The 7,931-nt window shown below is 41.9% G+C and overlaps 1 protein-coding gene across 1 annotated transcript in view; it reads left to right on the forward strand.

The window, feature by feature from the left end:
* LOC109526561 (UV-stimulated scaffold protein A-like) overlaps positions 1–7,931 on the forward strand; it is a 67,430-nt gene that overhangs the window by 8,184 nt on the left and 51,315 nt on the right. The gene's annotated exons all lie outside the window — the stretch shown is intronic.

The following is a 7,931-nucleotide window of genomic DNA, read 5'->3' on the forward strand; positions in this document are numbered from 1 at the left end:
ATGTTATCGCATCTCGCCCATCTCCGCTTTGTTCCAGTAGCCCATTTTTCATCAAGGTGCTCTGGTTCCCCAGCACCTGACGCAGACCTTGTTTGGCCGGGCGACGTCTGAGCCGGCATGTCATTCATTTTATTGTCTCTCATCATTGTATGAGGTAGGCATTAGCGTGAAGGGTCTTGCCCAAGGACCCACACTGGATGGTGTTATGTTCTCATTTTTGCCCCAAGCGGGATTCGAACCATCGTCTCCCGTACGCCAAAACCGATGCCTTACCAACTGAGCTATCCAGCCGCCTCATATATATATATATATATATATATAGTTTGTCCGGTATAATTATAAACTGTTATTGGAGACACACACTTGTTCAAGGGGTTTTTATTGATTGTGATTGTACTGTATATAGGAAGCTGGTTTCCCCATTACAACTGCTAGGTCTATTTGGATCATCAGGCTGGATCGGATGGATTTGTTTGTGTTCTTTATGGTCCCTAAATTAGTATGTTATTTCATTCCTGGGCCCCACAAACCAAGAGTGCCTTTTATATGGTGGTTCTTTGTAGAATAATAATTTTGTGTCTTAAGGTAGTACAGCGTGTGCCATGTTAAATAAAGAAGTGTAGGGTCTAATTTCATGATTGGAACGGTGAGAATGTAGAATGACGTTTTTATGGATGATCTGGACAAGATAGAAAGGGGTAGTTAACTAGACAGCTGAGAAAATTCTCCTTGATAGAAAATGGTTTGGAAAGCTCTGGGCTGGCTAATAGACCTGCCACAGAAGATTAGTGACATAAAGATGTCACTTTACTGATCATATGACCTGACTACTCCCTTGAGACAAAGAAGCCATGTGTGTTTTGGCCAGATTGAGGGCTACAATTGAACAGTGAAAAGGAGTGTAGTTAAGAGAGACAAGGAGGAAAAGCTTTTTCCTCATTAGTGTGGGATAAATTTCTTGGCATACAGTAACAATCAGGAGAGCAAAATCTAAATGGATATGAGATGGGCAAAAATCACACTATATTGGTGATAAATTGTTCGTGTGCTACAAGCAACAGGGGCCCTTATTCATTTCAGCCCTGTTTGCATTTTATCCTGCTGTCTCTGTGGGCTTTGTCTGTGTACCAGTAGCCTTGAGTTGATCTTCCAAACGGATGATGACGCCAAGTATTTTGACACAGCGTAGTAAAGGCATATTTGTGGACAACAATAAAAGTGTGTGTGTGTGTGTGTGTGTGTGTGTGTGTGTGCGTGCGTGCGTGTGTGTGTCTGTCCATTTTCCTGTTTGTTTCTTGGAAGTGCTAACATCAGATTACAACTACAGTTCAATACACCATCATCTCAGCCAGTTTATTCGAAGTAAAATGATTCACCTTCAATGAGGACCCTCTTCATTACTGTTGGGAGTTCCTGCTTCCGGGCTGATGGACTTAATTCCTCAATCACTCCTCTTATCTTGGGTGTCCAGGGTTCCTGTTCTCTTCTATATAAAACAAGTTGAACTAGCAAAGTATGTCATCCTGAGATTTCTTTACAGATAGGGTCGGCTGGGGCTCCTCAAGGTCTGCCTCGCCGCTTCCTGTGGCCATCTTACTTCTTTGCAAGTGTAGTAGTTGTAGGTTTGGGGCTATCTCCTTCCAAAACCTCCCATAGGTTTGGGTTGGTTACTCAGCGGTACTCCTCGTGCATCGTTACTGGACTTGCAGAACAACCAACTTGAGTGCGTGTGGTTTTCTCTGTAGTTGAGGACCTCCCCCCTCCGTGCCAGCACTGGTCCCACTCAGCCTTGGTGTCATTTCAGCAAAGGGTCGTCCTCACCAAGGTGTTTTGAGCAGCAAATTGGAATCTAGATGAAACTATAATCCTCAGAAATAAATATTCAAAAGAAAACCACATTCCTCAGAAATTTTTAATCCTTGGGAATTGATACCCCACAGAAAATTGTAATCCACTGTGAATAGAGTTCCACAAAAAGCAAAATTATATTTGGACCAAGGTGGTGATCAAAGGAAAAATTGTCCCAAGAAGAATCAAATCTAAGAAAAGATGTAGTTTAGAAAAAGAATACTTTTTGATAATTTTGCCGTGATAATTTTACAGTTTGAGCCCTGCGAGTCCCACGGACTCACTGATCAGAAAAGTGTGAGTCCCATTATGCATTTAGAGAGTCCCAAATTTCGAATTCTGAAATGGTCTACTTATTGGATTGGATTGGATTGGATCCAACTTTATTGTCAAATGTGCATACGGCACAGATGAAATTTCTTCCCTCTCAACATAAAACAACAACACAAAACTTATTCAATTGCATATGATAACAACACAAACAACAATATACATTGATAATAGGTTTATTTCTTATAAACAAATGCTGCAAATTTTTTAAAAATTCAGGCATACAAGATTTGCTGAGAAATAGGTTCTTATTTCATCCCATGGTTCAGTCTTTTAGTTCATAAATTCTCCTCTCTTTTCTCTGCTTCCAATGATGCAAGGCTTTCTCAAAGTCAACTTATCATCGCAAAAAACTATCCAACTTTAGCTGCTTCCTCTGTGATATCTCCGCAATAAACTTTCGCAACACTTGTTCGCAACACTTGTTCGCAACACTTGTTTTAACGTTACACAACTTGGAAATCGTCTGCTTCCCGCGAGGTGAAGGCCGAGCTCGCTAATCTCGTCTCGCGAGAATGGAAATCTCGTCATGCGAGATTCCTTAACGCGAGATCAAAACAACAATGGTGGCGATGGTCAAACTGTGATCGTTGCTGGAAAAAAGATTTACCGTAGTTTTTTTGGGGTTTTGACTGAGAAATTTCCTTGCGTCCCAAAAGCGCACATTATTTGGAACTGTGCGTCCCGCGGGAAAATTATGCGTCTAGGACGCGGGACGCAGAGGTAACGAGATGGCTGATTGTGTGTTTTTAATGCAGCCAACAACTCCGCGGTGAGTCTTCAACTGATCTCCTTTTAGTTGTGCAAGTGTTCTTATATTCACAATGCTGTGCCATTGACTGCTCCGTCCTGCACCTCGGAGAATATTTTCCCATGACACAGTCCCTCTAATTACTGCTTGCTAAGCAGCACTTTCAGCCAAAACGATTTTCTTCACCGTATACTGTAGCAGCAAATCGCGGTGCATTTCACTCCTTGAGTGCAAAAAATAATAATAATAATAAAGGGACTCCTGTTACCCATGTCTTTGACCAAAACAGTTCTATCTTTCTTGTGGTGAGCCTCTTTCAGCTCTGTGACCAAAAAAAAAAAAAAAAAAATACTACTAATAATAATAATAAGTTCTTTCCCAGAAACTTATCTTCTGCAAAGAGACTGTTTTATGTCAACACAGGGTCCTCTGACATGACAGTTTGTCAGGAAAGAGTTTGCAAAGTTATAGGAACTTCGATAGAACCCTAATCCGGTTCATCAGAGCCACGACTATATTTTTCATGCCCAACATTTGTGCGCCACATCAGATCTTGCTTTCCACAGAGCTTCGAGAACATAGGTGTCAAAACTCAGGTCATGGAGGGCCCCTGCCCTGCATGTTTTCCGACTCTCTGTTGCAACACACCTATGTAAATGCTCACTGACGATGACGCCTGTGCCTAATGGTTGTGGTCAGGTACCCTTGCAGGTCGTCTATCACGCAAACCACGCTTATCTCGAATGGTCTGACGTGACACTTGGGTGCCTCTCACCTCTCTTTAATGTGCCTGGAGTTGAGTGGCATTCATCATCCGGTTTTTCAGAGCATTGTTCACAATCTAGCGAGGATCAGCATGGGATGTTGCCAAAGAACCTCCTCTTTTACATCTTTCTGTGACTCTTCCAGTGGTAGCTCTATTGCAACCTGCTGATGACACTCTTAGCTCAGTGGCAACTTGTGTCTGAGAACACCCTCTTTGAAGTATCACAATGGCAAGTACTGTTTATCCATTGTTAATTGTCATCTTGGTCTCATGCTGTCAAAATGTGACCAGCATGATGAGGACGGCTCTAATTGAACCAGGACATTTATCGGTCGATTCAAGGATCAAACGCCTGTTGTAAATTTTGCTATTGTGTGTGTGTGTGTGTGTGTGTGTGTGTGTGTGTGTGTGTGTGTAATATATATATATATATATACACACACACACACACACACACACACACACATACATAGAGTGAAACTCCTCTACAAAGAAACCTACGTGTGTGGAAATACCCCCTAGTGTGAAAAAAACTTCATGCATTAAAGCCATTCCCTCTTTTCTGCTTCCCCCTACAACGAAAAGCCCGCCTGTTGCATAATACAAAATCCTTTTCTCCACCCTTGCCTCACAATGAAGTTCACTCCAACGAAAACAAACCTTCCGCAAAGTCTTATCCAACCTCTTCAACTTTACTACAATAATCGAGTTGAACAGCTCCTCTGTAACCTTGGAGCAGGTATTTGTGTGTTGTGATATGGTCGAAAGCCATACTTTTTTAAATATTTTAAAATTTCACCCTGTTTTTTTTTCCAAGCCGTTGTGATTATTAAGACCGTATCATAAAAACTCTTTCACTTTTTCACCTCACTGTATGCTCCCATCATTATCCTCATTCCTCCATTCTGTTTTTTCCTTCCTATTTGCCTTGATAACCTCACATCGACTAACCATCCCCCACCCCACCTCTTCAAACACACATGCAGGCGCGCGCACACACACACACACACACACACACACACACACACACACACACACACACACACACACTTCCCAGTGCGGTGATCATTTGCCAGAACTTGGCAGGCCAAGTGTACATTAGCATATAAATAGCCACAGCACCAAATGCCCATCACAATGTGTAGTACATTTAAATTTCAGTTCATAAGATTGAATGGGTTTTTAAATGTAGTCCCATCTCTCTCTGACAATTTAAGTGAGGGTAGCAGTTGTCCAATGCAACACACAATTGTTTATTTTCAAAAACAGGCCAAGATCATTCTATTTAAAAAGTCCTATTTTGGTGAGTGGGTGCGTCTGTACATTTAATGATTTGAATATGGAGGAATATATCATTAATTCAATTCTTTTTCATAAAACATAACAAAAGCTCATTCTCAATTAGGGCTGCAGTGAATGATTATTTTACAAAATAAATGTGTCCATGAATCAGTTAAAAAAATAAATTTGCATTCCTTCCCACAAAACTTGAAATATACAATGCAAAAAATGCACACACAAATTAATTGATTCAGTGACTGCTTTGGTATGTCACAATTAAAAAAAAAATAGGCAAAAACGTCCATCATTGCATTCTGTTGAGAGGATAAAATTGCATGTATTTTGGCAATTTTAAATTAATTAAACAAGGTCTCGGAACGATTACTCGATTATCAAAATAATCCATCCATCCATCCATCTATCCATTTCTAATCTGTTTCTGTTGAGAGGATAAAATTGCATCCATCCATCCATCCATCTATCCATTTCTAATCTGCTTCTCTTCACAACGGTCGCAGGAGCGCTGGAGCCTGTCCCATCTGTCTTCGGGCAGTGGGCAGGGTACATCCTGAACTTGTTGCCAGCCAATTGCAAGGCACACAAAGACGAACAAACATCTGTGCTCACAATTACACATAGGGTCGATTTAGAGAGGTCCATTAACCTGCCACACATGTTTTTGGAATGTTGGGAGGAAACCGGAGTACCTGTAGAGAACCCACGCCAGCACAGGTAGAACATGCAAATTCCATACATGAAGGCCGGAGCTGGACGCGAACCCTGCACCTCTTCAACGCAGACATGCTAACCAGTCGCCCACCGTGCCGCCCTAACAAAACAATAATCGATTCATTTGATAATACATTAATTGTCCATTAATCGGTTATTCTTTGCACCTCTCGGGGCCAGTGAAAACTATCGGATAGTCCCAAACCCAGTTAAAGTTAAATGCAGAGGGTTCATGAGGGGAATCCAGCTTTCCCAAACAAATGACACATTCACTGTCAGCCTTTTTCTGAGCAGCTAACTCTGTTTTTGGAGGATTTTGATTAATCTTTCAAGGCCCACAGAATATTGTGTTCCAGCTATATACACAAGGAACCTACCAAAATAAAGGTTAGACACTCTTTTTCCAGGAGGAGAACAAATTTGTCTCAACCTTTCTGTGTTCTTTAGTAATCAGCAGTACAACAGAAAAAAAATAGCCTTTTGTGGAAAGATTTGTTTCAAACAGAAATTGACTTGACACTCGTATTTTTTGCATCTCAAATATCTAAACCGGGGTGTCAAAGTTCAGTCCTCGGGAGCCCCTATCCAGCCTGTTTTAGATGTTTCACTGCCCCAACACACCTTATTCAAATGATCAGCTCATCAGCAAGCCTTGCACAAGCCTGTTCACCCTGAGTTTTGAAGCTAGGGAAACATGTAAAACAGGCTGGCTGGTTTTCCGTTTCACGCAACATTGAGACATGCAAGGTTAAAAAACTCACCGTGTGGGGGTGAAAAGAAAAGAAACGTCTGTGTGTGTTGTGTATTTTGGGATGTTTTTGGCTGTCATCATTTGTTGGAGCGCGCGTGTGTAGAAGTGTCTTTCTAATGGCTGTCGGAGGAGTTCTGTCCATGTACAATAAAAAGCTTCACTTCGATTTAAGTATCTCTGATGTTTGAGCACACACACGAGACTATAGTGTCCGACTACTCGAGCTGTGACAAATCAAAATGCATCTGTGCAAAGTTGTGAAGTGGTCAAATATTAAGATGATTAATTTAATAATTATGTTTGATGAATGAACCCCAAGAAACATAAAGATGTTACTCCACATTTAATCAAAAAGATTCCCAAGAGTTGTAATGCCTGCTGGCGCTTATCTGCTATGGAAATTGTGGCAACAGACGTGGAACAAGTGTCTGCGTGGCACCAAGTTTGTTGAAAGTGCATAGCAATGAGGCATCCAGCTGAGTGAGTGAAATGCAAGCTTTACGAGTGGAACAAGACTGCAACATCCAACAAACTCACATTAAAATCAGCTTACTGTGGAGGAGTCATTCGGTAGCGTTGCACATCGCCAAAGATATGTTAGCCATATATATAGTGGAGAAGTCTATTTTTCTCCACTTGATGAAAACAGTGGAACCCAGGTATGTGCTTCTGAGCAGTAAAATGCTGAAGTTGCCTGATTCCGTTTGTACAACAGTACATGTGAGAAAATCAACAGAAAGTTGGAAGTGATGATAAGCACAGGTTGGTCCCGGACCTCATCCAAAATGTGATGTTTTGGTCATATACTGTATTGAGTACTAAAAGTTGCACTATTTATCTGTTCAAGGAAAAAAAAAGTTTTAAATTTGCACTTTTAATCCCATACAATGTGCTATGCCGCCTTTATGGTTCCAGAAGTATTTGATTAAAGGCAGAAGCTTTGCAGCCATGAATCACTGTTTGATATACATACATATATTTAAAAAAAAATCCTCGTCTCACCCCTCCGTCCCCCATTCAGCTCGGGTCCTCTACCAGAGGCCAGGAAGCTTGAGGGTTCTGCGCAGTATCCTTGCTGTTCCCAGCACTGCGCTTTTACCATCTTGTCAGTCTGGATCTGAAAGTCCCACAGGATCTTCGCTCGGTCATTCTCCACCACCTTTGGAGGTGTTTCCAGTCCATACTCCGCATAGATGTTTCAGAAGACTATGACAGCCTCCTGGTTATGGCGTTCCATGTAGGCTTTCCCTGCCAGCATCTTACACCCTGCAGTTATGTGTTCGATCGTCTCAGGTGCCTCTTTGCACAATCTACACCTTGGGTCTTGTCTTGTGTGGTATATCGGTGCTCAGGGCCTGCTCCTGAGCAGCCAGGATGAGTGCCTCTGTGCTGTCCTTTAGGCCAGCCCTCTCCAGCCACCGGGGCCGATAATGATATCGCGATATCGATACCGGGGCCGATATCGATATGGCGAT

This window comes from Hippocampus comes, unplaced genomic scaffold (genome assembly GCF_001891065.2).
Source record: "Hippocampus comes isolate QL1 unplaced genomic scaffold, H_comes_QL1_v1.1 scaffold309, whole genome shotgun sequence".
Lineage (NCBI taxonomy): Eukaryota > Metazoa > Chordata > Actinopteri > Syngnathiformes > Syngnathidae > Hippocampus > Hippocampus comes.